Source organism: Pongo pygmaeus, chromosome X (assembly GCF_028885625.2).
Source record: "Pongo pygmaeus isolate AG05252 chromosome X, NHGRI_mPonPyg2-v2.0_pri, whole genome shotgun sequence".
In the NCBI taxonomy this organism is placed as follows: domain Eukaryota; kingdom Metazoa; phylum Chordata; class Mammalia; order Primates; family Hominidae; genus Pongo; species Pongo pygmaeus.
The window spans coordinates 36,993,412-37,005,852 of record NC_072396.2 but is presented as its reverse complement, the minus strand read 5'-3'; the positions used below and the strand labels follow the sequence as shown (position 1 = coordinate 37,005,852).

Sequence of the window (12,441 nt, the reverse complement as noted above, 5' to 3'; positions counted from 1 at the left end):
GATAAAGAAATAAAGGGCATTCAAATCAGAAGAGAGGATGTCAAACAATCTCTTTACAGACAATGTGATTCTATACTCAGAAAACTTACAGACACCACCAGAAGGCTTCCAGAACTGATAAATGACTTCAGTAAATTTTCAGGATACAAAATCAATGCACAAAAAATCAATAGCATTTCTACACATGGAAAATGTCCTAATTCAGGGCCAAATCAAGAACACAGTCCTTTTTATAATAGGCACAAAAAGGATAAACTACCTAGAAATACAGCTTACCAAGGAGGTGAAAAATGACTACAGTGAGAATTACAAAACACTGGGCGGGCGGATCATGAGGTCAGGAGATCGAGACCATCCCCGCTAACACAGTGAAACCCCGTCTCTACTAAAAATACAAAAAAATTAGCCGGGCGTGGTGGCGGACGCCTGTAGTCCCAGCTACTCTGGAGGCTGAGGCAGGAGAATGGCGTGAACCCGGGAGGCGGAGCTTGCAGTGAGCCGAGATCACGCTACTGCACTCCAGCCTGGGGTGACAGAGTGAGACTCCATCTCAAAGAAAAAAGAAACAAATCACAAGACACCACAAATGAAAAAACATTCCATGCTCATGCATAGGAAGAAGTCTTATTAAAATGGCCAAATGTCCCAAAGAAATGTACAGTTTCAATGTTATTTCTGTGAAACTATTAACAACATTTTTCACAAAATTAGAAATAAAAATTATTTTAAAATTCATATGGAGCCAAAAAAGTGCCCAAATAGTCAAAGCAATCCTAAGTAAAAAGATGAAAGTCAAAGGTGGGAGAGATGGAGCAAGATGGCAGAATAGAAGGCTCCACTGATTATCTCCCCTGCAACAACAGCATTTTAACACTTACCTGCACAGAAAAAATACCTTCATAAGAACCAAAAATCAAGTGTGCCCTCATAGTACCTGGCTTTATATTTGTGTCACTGAAAGAGGCACTGAAGAAATAGAAAAAAATAGTCTTGAGTCTCCAATGTCACCCCTCACCCACCCCACAGCAATGGTGGCAGTGAGCAGGGAGCATCTCTGGGTGCTGGAGGAGGAGAAGCACAGCAATTGTGGGGCATTTAACTCAGTGCTTGTGCTTTCCTATTAGAGCAGAAAGGAAAACCAGACCAAAATCAGCTGATGCCCACCCACAGAGGGAGCATTAAAAACAGCCCTCGCCAGAGGGGAATTGTCAATCCCAGTGGTCTGAACTTGAGTTCCTACCAACCTTGCAACCAAGGGCTAAACTGTGTTGGGTCTATAAATAAACTGGAAAGGCAGTATAGTCTATAAAGACTGCAATCATTAAGCAAACCCTAGATCTAGCCCAGAGACAATGGACTTGGGGGTGTACATGACCTACTGAGACACCAGCTGGGTGAGGGAGAGCTGGCATCACCGAAGTCCTAACCCCAGGCTGCAAGGCTCGTAGCTCCAGAAGAGACCCCTTCCTTCCCCTTGAGGAAAGGAGAGGGAAGAATGGGGAGTACTTTGTCTTGCATTTTGGATAGCAGCTCAGCCACAGCAGGATAAGCATCAGTCAATATTTTGAGGACCCCATTCTAGGCCCTAGCTTGCAGACGACATTTCTAGACACACACTTGGTCAGAAGGGAACCAGATACACTGGAGGGAAGGACACAGTCCTGGCAGCATTCATCACGTGCTAACTGAAGAGTCCTCGGGCCCTGAATAATCAGCAGTAATACCCAGGTGCTACATCAAGGGCCTTGGGTGAGCCTCTGAGACTTGCTGGCTTCAGGTGAGACTCAGCACATCACCACTTGTGGTGGCTATAGGGTGGCTGCTTGAGAAAAGCAGAGCGAAAAGTAAAAGGGACATCATCGTGCACCTTAGGTACCAGCATGGCCACAGGGGCTCTTGGTGTCCTTGATTTCAGGACTTGTCTATTGGATGACGTCTCTGGACCTGCCCTGGGCAAGAGGAGAGTCCAGTGCCCTGAAGGGTGAGTCCCAGGTCAGGCAGCATTCACCACAAGCTGACTTGAGAGCCCTTGGGCCTTAAAGGAACATTGGCCGTCATTTGGCAGTATTCCTCATGGCCTGCAGCTACAGGTGGGGCTCCTCTGCCTTTGGAAAGATAGTTATTGGCCTTAAAGGGAAGGTAAGCAAATAACTATGGGTAGAAAGTTTATTCCAAGGGATAAAAATGGAGAACTTCCCAAACCTAGAGAAAGATATGACTATCCACATTCAAGAATGTTATAGAAACCAAGCAGTTTTAACTCAAAGAAGACTATCTCAAGGCGTTTAATAATCAAACTCCCAAAGGTCAAGGATAAAGGAAGGATCCTAAAACCAGCAGGAGAAAAGAAACAAATAACATACAATGGAGCTCCCATGTGTCTGACAGCAGACATTTCAGTGGAAATTTTATAGGCCAGAAGACAATGGCAAATTAAAAATATTCTGCACAGTAAAAGAAACTGTCAACAAACTGAAGTGACAACCCACAGATTGGGAGAACACATTTGCAAAGTACACATCAGACAAGGGATTAATGACCAGAATATATAAGGAGCTCAAACAACTCTATAAAAAACTAATAATCTGATAAAAATGGGAGAAATATTTGAATAAATATATCTCAAAAGAAGACATACAAATGGCAAACAGGCATGTAAAAAGGTTCTCAACATTATTGATCATCAGAGAAATGCAAATCAAAACTATAATGAGATATCATCTCACCCCAGGCAACATGGCTTATATCCAAAAGGCAGGCAATAACAAATGCTGGCAAGGATGTGGAGAAAGGGGAACCCTCATATACTGTTGTTGGGAATATAAATTAGTACAACCATTGTGAAGAACAGTTGAGAGGTTCCTTAAAAAATGAAAAATAGATATACCGTACGATCCAGTAATCCCACTGCTGAGTATATATCCCAAAGAAAGGAAACAATATATCAAAGAGACAGCTACACCCTCATGTTTGTTGTAGCACTGTTCACAATATTTAAGATTTGGAAGCAATGTAAGTGTACATCAACAGATGAATAAATAAAGAAAATGTGTATATACACACAATGGAGTATGATTTAGCCATAAAAAAGAATGAGATCCTGTTATTTGTAATAACATAGATGCAATTGGAGATCATTATGTTAAGTGAAATGAGCCAGGCACAGAAAGACAAACATTGCATTTTCTTATTTGTGGATCTAAAAATCAAAACAATTGAATTTATGGTGATAGTAGAAGGATGATTACCAGAGGCTGGGAAGGGTAGTGGGGGGTTGGTGGGAGGTAGGTATGGTTAATTGGTACAATAAAATAGAATAAATGAATAAGACCTACTATTTGGTACCAAAACAGAGTGACTATAGACAATAATAACTTAATTGTATATTTTAAAATAACTAAAAGATTGTAATTGGATTGTTTGTAACACAAATAATAGATCCTTGAGGGAATGGATATCCCATTCTCCATGATTTATTTCATATTGCATGCCTTTATCAAAACATCTCATGTACCCCACAAATACATACAACTGCTATGTACCCACAACAATTACAAATAAAAAAATTTAAAAGAAACGCAAAGCCAAAGGCATCACACTACCTGACTTGAAACTATACTACAAGGCTAAAGTAACCAAAATGGCAAGGTACTTGTACAGAAATAGACACATAGGCCAATCCAACACGTTAGAGAAACCAGAAATAAAGCTGAACACCTACAGCCATCTGATCTTTGACAAAGTCAACAATAACAAGCAATGAGTAATGGACTCCCTGTTCAATAAATAGTACTGGGATAATTGTCTAGCCATATGCAGAAGACTGAAACTGTACTCCTTCCTTTCATCATACACAAAAAGGAACTCAAGACTGATTAAAAACTTAAATGTAAGACCCTGAACTATAAAAAAAAAATCCTAGAACAAAACCTAAGACATACCATTCTGGACATAGACCTTGGCAAAGATGTCTTGTTGAATATACCAAAAGCAATTGCAACAAAACCAAAAACAGACAAGTGGGACCTAATTAAAGTAAAAAGTTTCTGCATAGCAAGAGAAACAGACAACAGATTAAACAGACAACTTACAGAATGGGAGAAAATATTTGCGAAGTATGCATTCAACAAAGGTCTAATATCCAAAATCTATAAGTAACTTAATACACAAAAAGGAAACAACCCCATTAAAAATGTAGCTAAACACATGAACAGACAGTTCTTAAAAGAAGACAAACATGTAACCAACAAATATATGAAAAAATGCTGATCATAACTAAATATTAGATAAATGTAAATCAAAAACTCTGTGAGATACCATCTCACACCAATCTGAATGGTTATTATTAAAAAGTCAGAAAATAATAGATGCTGCGAGGTTGTGAAGAAAAGGGAACACTTATACATTGTTGGTGGGAATGTAAGTTAGTTCAGCCACTGTGGAAAGCAGTTTGGATACTTCTTAAAGAATTTTGAACTATCATTTGACCCAGCAATCCCACTATTTGGCATATATCCAAAGGGAAATAAATAGTTCTACCAAAAGAATTTATGTACTCATATTGTTTATCGCAGGGATATTCACAATAACAAAGACATGGAATCAACCAAGATGACCATCAAGAGTGTAATGAATAAATAAAATGTTATACACACACACACACACACACACACACACACACACCATGGAACACTATGTAGCCATAAAAATGAATGAAATTGTGTCATTTGAAGCAACATGGATGCATCTAGAGGCCATTATCCTGAGCAAATTAACACAGGAACAGAAAACCAAATATCACATGTTCTCACTTACAAATGGGAGCTAAAGATTGAATAGACATGGGCACAAAGATGGGAGCAATAGACACTGGGAACTGCTTGAGGGGGAAAAGTGGGAGAAGGGCATTTGTTGGAAGGCTACTTCTGGGGTACTATGCTAAATACCTTGGTGACAAAGTCATTTGCACACCAAGCCTCAGCAACATGCAATTTACCCATGTAACAAACTTGCACATGTACTCCCTGAATCTAAAGTAAAAGTAGAAAAGGCAAAAAAAATTAATAAAGAGACAATGTGGTAGAGTGATGCAGAGCAAATACTTTGGAGTCAAACTTCCCAGGTTCCAATTCCAGCTCTGTCATTGACAAATGATGTGACTAAAAAATTAAGCTCTCTGTGACTTAGTTTCCTTCTTGGTACAACAAAGAAAATAATAGTACCTATATCAAATACTGTTAGAGGATTAGAGAAGTATATGTAGTTGCTGTTAATAGTTATCATTAATAAAGAAATCATGCATTTTTCAATAGTTACTAGGAGACATAAAAATGAAACTGACAATCATAAGCAAAATTCTAATAAGCCTCAAATACTACATATATACATATATATTTCTATATTTTGCAAATATATATGTAAAAGGTATATTTTTACATTTGTATCATGCATGCCCTAAGCCAGTTTCTCACACAGATTTTTTTCTAGGACTTGCTACATTTAAAGAATAGAAGATAAATTTTAATAAACACAGTGATTTTGTGCAAATTATGCCCCTAAATGATCTTTTTCAATGTTGGAAATGACTTTTTCCAAATGTGAGGGGCAGACGGGTAGAGTTGAGAGTTAGTGTTTTAAATAAGAGCAATCAACATTAATTGAACATCTACTAAATTAACACTTTTCGTATATTTCCATTTAATCCCCATAGCCACCCTGAAAGTCTAAATATTATCTATATTTCACAAACAAAAAAACCCGACATTCGGGGAGGTTAAGTAAATTACCCAAGATTACACAGTTAGAGAAGGATAATACTGGTAGTTGAAGTGATGTGTGTCAAATTGCATAAAATAATAAGAATATTTATTTACTGCCTTCTGCATGTTCTATGTTAGGGGCTTCACAGTGCTATCACCCATTGATGACACAGCAACAGGTGATAGAGAAAGTATTTATATTGCATTTCTGTGGATAAAGAAATGGATGCTCTGGGGATGGAATAACCTGGCTGAGGTTCTACAGCCTAAAAGTGGTATCAGGTACATAACCAGAGTCTTTTATTTATGTAACATGGAAATATAGAAAAATAATTATATGTCGATGGTGGCCTTTCATTTTTAAAAAGCTGCATTTATTTGAGAAAATATTACATATTCCTAAGATACATAAACTCACACTGAAACTACATTTTACATAAAGTTATCCTCAATTGCTACAATATTCTTGTTTGAAGCCCTGAAAATAGTTGTGCATCAATTAAATGTCAAAAATCAAAGATGGCTTATTCAGGATATTTAAATGTAGCTTGGCTTATATTCCAGAATAAAAATAATAAATATTAAAGAGCTCTCATTGTAAAGAAAATTATTTCTTTATATTCTAGAAAGTAATATCTAAAAATTGTTTTATAAAAGTAAAGACAAAATAAGCCTACTATGGATATATTTAGTGTTGAATAAAAACAAAACTTCATATTTCTCAAGCTAACTCTATTGGTTTGGGGATCTTTTACCAAAGCGAACTAAAAGCTCGTTTGCAATTTGAATGAAGCTTTCTTATGCCAGTGTCATAAACAGATTCCATTCCAGTGTAGCAAGTTCCAAATTGCAAATTTTTAGAAATGAATGTTCTCTATACATAAACAAGCACAAAGTTTACAGTTGTGTTAATGAACACAACAATTTTTCAGCAAGTAAGAAAGCACTTTTAGGTGCTATTAAACAAAATACAAGCTGAATTTTGACAAAATCAAAATTGATCATTCTTACTTATTTGCTGGAGCTACCAGGCTACTAAGGGTCATGGATAATAAGAGAATTTCACACTACTATAGCATGAATGTTCAAGGTAGAAATGAAGACTACTAATATGAATGGAAACCCTTCGGTCCTTTGTATTTAATTTTTTAGTATGGAGTAAAAATATTTAAAGCACCTTGGTGACTACAGTGAACTGAGTCCATGTAGGGTTATATAAAATCCAAAGACTTGCCACTGTAAGTGCACAAAGTACATACTGTGTGCAAATATTCTTGCTGGCCAGGTGCGGTGGCTCACGCCTATAATCTCAGCACTTTGGGAACCCAAGGCAGGTAAATTACTTAAGCCCAGGAGTTCAAGAGCAGCCTGAGCAACATGGTCAGGCTCCATATGTTAAAAACATTCAAAAACAGCCATACATGGTAGTACACAACTGTTGTCCCAACTACATGGGAGGCTGAGGTGGAAGGATCACTGAGTCCAGGAGGTCGAAGCTATAGTAAGCCATGTTCACACCACTAAACTCTACCTGGGCAACAGGGTGAGACCCTGTCTCAATTTAAAAAAAAAAAAAGAAAAAAGAAAAAAGAGAAAAGAAAAAGAAAATATTCTTGTTTTGTAATGTTTGGAGATAGTTTTAGGCCACCAGGCCATGATCAACAGTGGAGATAGTTTTAGGCCACCAGGCCATGATCAACATATTAAAGTCTTCTAGCCTGGTTTTGTTCATACGCTTAAATGGCTCATAATTCAATAAATTATTCTTGTTATATCCTTTCTCTGTTGCCCTTCCATCAATCCTGTGGGCAAAGGGAAGATACTTGATTACTGAGTTCTACCCCCTCTTTTTATGTTCTTCAGGTTCACAAATAAAACATCATTGATGACTGTAAGAAATTCTAAAAACTTTTTCCTTGGAGATGAAACTGTATTTGTTGCTCACATGTAGAAGTTCACAAGAGATAATTATGAAGTCCTATACTAAGGCTTTAAAAAATCAACTGCACTAGTTAACAATAAAATAAAAGCCTTTAAAAATATTCGTGGGTTTCTATTTTCATAATATGTTGGAAAGATATTCAGAGAATCCTCTCTCAACTGAAAATTTTGAGTTAAACACACAGAAACTAAAACAGCATGAATCTACTGTAGTGGGTCATCATTGGAGATGACATTTGTTCTGGAATATGTGCTACTCAGTAGTGGCTGGAATCTTGGCTTTAGGGACCATAAATGAGAATCAAAGAGCAAAATCATTAGTTAAAGAGCTCACATTTGCATGGTTTGGGGTACAGTTTTCACATATTTTTGGATCACCTAGCCCCAAATTAATTATTTAGCTTCCTAGCTGTAGACATAGAAAGGGGTCCCTAGAAGTATCTTTACAAGTTTACACAGTTCCCTCTTTGTTGTTTGTAAAACATGTTTTTTAAAGTTGTTCACAAGTTGAAAAAAGCTAAGCTGATTGATGACATCTTCATACAGAGCTCAGAAAAGTCATGCCAGAGACATGAGGTCTATGTAGATTATTAAAGAACAACTGGAGCAAATTATTAGGAAAATGATATGTAAGCTATACCAAATTATACAGTCTTAACTCTTACACTTACAAGTTATTTTGCTAGTGCTACATTACAAATTAGTTGCTTTATGTTGTGAACATGCATCTTTACAGCCATCTCTAAATCATATTTCTGAATCATATTATGTTGTTGCAATCAAAATAAAATTAAGAATTACTACTAATAAAGTATATAATCACCACTAAGGCCTACTCATCTTCACCTATATACTAGTCTTGTGCAAAACAAAACAGCTTCTAGTTAAGACAAATGAAAATTTATTTGCATATTTCACCACTGCAAATAAGCAACAGGCCGTTACTCTGTGTCTACAGTTGGTTACACACTAATCCTGTAATAATGAACAGTAATAATAGCTTTTTGCATTCTCATATTTATCTATACCAGATAGGTCACTTTATAGTTACAAAAGAAAGAATTAAGCAATCGTTTTTTATTGCTTTCAGTCATTAACACATTATTTCTCTCACACCTGCAAACATGGTGATTTTTGCTTGGATTTGTTTGTTTGTTTCTCCTTAAGGTTATATGTTTTTATATCTAGGTTTACTTATTCTATATTGTCATTTTTTTTCCGAAACTTAATGACATAAAAAGATAACTTTGAAGTCAAGATAGAACTAGGCTTTCATTCCTAAGCAGTAAACTTACCCTTCTGATTACTTCCCCCTCACAGTTACTGGTCTCACTTTGCTTAGAGTTGCTTACTGTCCGAAGTACATTTGACTCTATTTTCTCCTTTCTTTTTCATATTCAATTTTCATCAAATACAACTGTGGAAGACACTACAATGCACTAATGATATATCTTTTCAGGAATGAGGAACTTACTCCCATAGCTACTGGAAATAATGCTGGAAGATGGCCATCAGGTCAGCCCTCTTTATGCATTGCCTTGCTTGAAAAAATAAAATAAAAGCTTCACTCAAGGTCAAACCTCCTTCCACATGTAGCCCACTTTCAATGACTGATCAACACAGTACTGTGAAGGTCTAGTCTCTTTCTCCCAATTCGGGACAACTCTGAAGGGCCATCCCAGCTTCAGGGGCCTTAATGAGTTGGCTGAAGCCTTCAGTGGGCCTTCGCCAAAGCTCAGTTTCTACCTCTGCTAAATATACTTTCTTACCTTTTCTTCCCACAAGTGTTGCTCATAACACTTTCCCTAATAAATGTCCTGCATTCTAACCTCCTCTCTCAGAATCTGATTTCCTGGAAACTCAACCTGTTACAGCATCATTTTCCCTCTTTATTTCTCTTGAAGTTGTCCCTCTGTTTCTTAATTCATTATCATTGCCTAGTTTGTTCTGCCCTAACTCTGATTTAGAATGGTCCATCTTCACTTTTGGTTCCATGGCCAAATAGGCATTTAAAACAAACCTCCACACAGGCACACTTGGAACATGATTGTAGATCACTGCAGGCTGCCTTGAAAATTCCAAATCCATCCAGTTCTCAACATTTCTTTCTACCAACAAACATACCAAATATAATACTGGTATAACATTAGTACATGCTGTCAGTGCCCTCACAAAAATCCCCCCTGCAGAGAGTTCCTATACACACCAGTGGTTTCCTACAACTCTGCCTGTGGGAACTCACTGTTACACAACTCTGACCTAAGAGAAAACTTTAATCAATTAGGGGTTAACAGATAAATACTCCAACTCCCTTGCCCTTCAGTATGACAATTCTTTCTGAAGGTCCCAGTGAGGTCCCTCAGTTTTCAGCAGTAATCTGGTAACTAGCTTGCTTACTTATTGGCTTTCTCCCTCCAGCATCTCACTTCCCCCTTTACTTAGTGTGATTCTCCTGATCACCTCTCAGATTAACTACTTGGAATTAAACTCTTGCCTTAGGGTTTGCTTTTGGGAGTGGGTACACAGAACTGATTACCTTGGATATTGTCAAAGACCCCTAAATGATCTCCCAGATCTTACTGGCCTATCTCACCCCTCTTGTCTGTTTTTTATATTATCTCCAGATTTCTCTTCTTCAAACTCAGTTGACTCATACCTCTTGCCTCCTCAGCAATCTTCAATGGCTCCCAGTGCAATAAGTAAAACAAAACTCTGCCTTAAAATGTCTACCTGCATTGCTAATTGTATGTCACTCTGCATTCTCTACCTCACACATGCACTCCAAACACACCCATCTACTTTTTAATTTACAGAAACTGTCTTCTCTGTGTTTTCAATAAGGTTTTTTCTCTGCTGGAAAGTTTCCCCAACCCCCTGCCAAATCCTTCAAGGTTCAGATCAAACCCACCATCCCCTGTGAAGCCCTCTCAGACCCCATTGTTGGGATTAATATTTCCTTCCATCAGGCTCCCCAGTGCTATAATTAAACTTTAGATATATCAAAGCATACCTTCATTGAGATGATTTATGGATACCTGTTTCCACCACCAGATGTGAATTCTCGGGAAGAAGGAGCTACATGATATTCATATTTAGATATAGTGGTAATATTCAAAATAATTAACAAACCTTTATCCTAATACTGACCAACCAGAAAGGACACCTGATCTAGGTCCTGCCTGATCTAGGTCCTGAGGCATCCTGATGCTTTACGTGCTAACACTTTAGTAGCTGCTAAATTGTTGGGAGGTTCCAAGAGTTCTGGGTGAGGGGCTGTGGTATCTGGACTGGCAAAAGTTATTTGATAGTGGAGCTCAAACAACTGAATATTTGCCAACATGTAAGAAAAGATCAGTTGTTACAATATTTCAATAAGCAAAGCATAATTAGTTGAATGTCAGCTTTGTTCATAACTACTATGTTTATAAAGGCTTTCCAAATTATAGGTCTTTAGTAAATAATTATTATATAATCAATAACAGAATTGAAAATGAACACAAAATTTTTTAAAAGTATCTGATACATACACACATGTGTGTACACATGCATGTACCCATACATGGATATGGTTCTTTAACCAGCAAAAGCAGGAAAATTCTCATATGTGTGAAATTTTTATAATCTAGTTTTCTTTATATCACTTCAGATTAGTTAGCAGCTGTTCAGAAGCAATTGTATTTATACTGTTTAATCTATAGTTTAAGTCTTCCAATAGTAATACCAGTAAAAATTAGAGCTAGGCTCCCTTTTACAGGCTGTTTTTTCCAAAGCATAATGGGACAACTAATTTAATTCTAAGGCACTGCCCTGGGAAGAGCTAACATGATGACGTCTTGTAAATATTTTTCAAAATTATGAAGCCTGTAAAATGGTTTGTATAGCCAGAAACATTAACCTAATTCATCCTCACTTAACAATGTATCCTGAGCTGCATTTAACTTCACCAAATACGTTCCAAATTTTTTCAAACCAACATGTTAATAGTCCATATCAAAATAGTAAAAATATGTATTGAAATACTGTGGTGTCACAAAAGCTGCTAAAACCAACAACAACAAAAAAGATTACACAAAGGAAAGGCCTGCCAAATCTCATTATTTAATTTTTCGTAAGTCTATTCCAATAACTTTAAGAGTTTGATTCACAGACCAGGGGCTTTGTGGTAGTTATAAACATTCCGAATTCAACAATGTTTCACAGTTTGTGGTTTCTTATGTGTTTCTTCTCATAAGTAGTAGAACTCACTGCTTCCTACAGAACAGGAAACTGAAATTGACTATGTTTTATCAAAACTAATTGTACCAATTCTGAATGACTTGCTGCCTTTCACGAAAGACGAGTTAAAACTCTAAAATTAAGGAAAATATACCAACTACTAGGACTGTCAATGACAATTAAAATGAAAACTAAAATTTAAATTTCTTTAAATCAATTCACTTCTTATGGATTACCTAAAAAATAGTAAAATATGTTACTTTATTGAAATGTTTGGACTAGAGACATTATAGCTCAAATCTACCTATCAACTGAGGACTTATTAATGGTGTTTGTAAATCTAAACATCTCAAAAACAAGGGGAAGATTTCAGAAGATGCTAACAATTTTTGCTGTGTTGGCATTTGAGGTTAAGCACACTAGAAGCAGGGAGTGGGGATGGGCAGCTGTTTCTTCCTACATAAATTCTATTACAGTGGCAATAATTGGATCATTGTGGTTGGCACTCTGAAATTTCCCTTCTGCT

The 12,441-nt window shown here is 36.8% G+C and overlaps 1 protein-coding gene across 1 annotated transcript in view; it reads right to left on the bottom strand.

The window, feature by feature from the left end:
- Positions 1-12,441, bottom strand: part of CFAP47 (cilia and flagella associated protein 47) — a 458,984-nt gene that overhangs the window by 119,079 nt on the left and 327,464 nt on the right. The gene's annotated exons all lie outside the window — the stretch shown is intronic.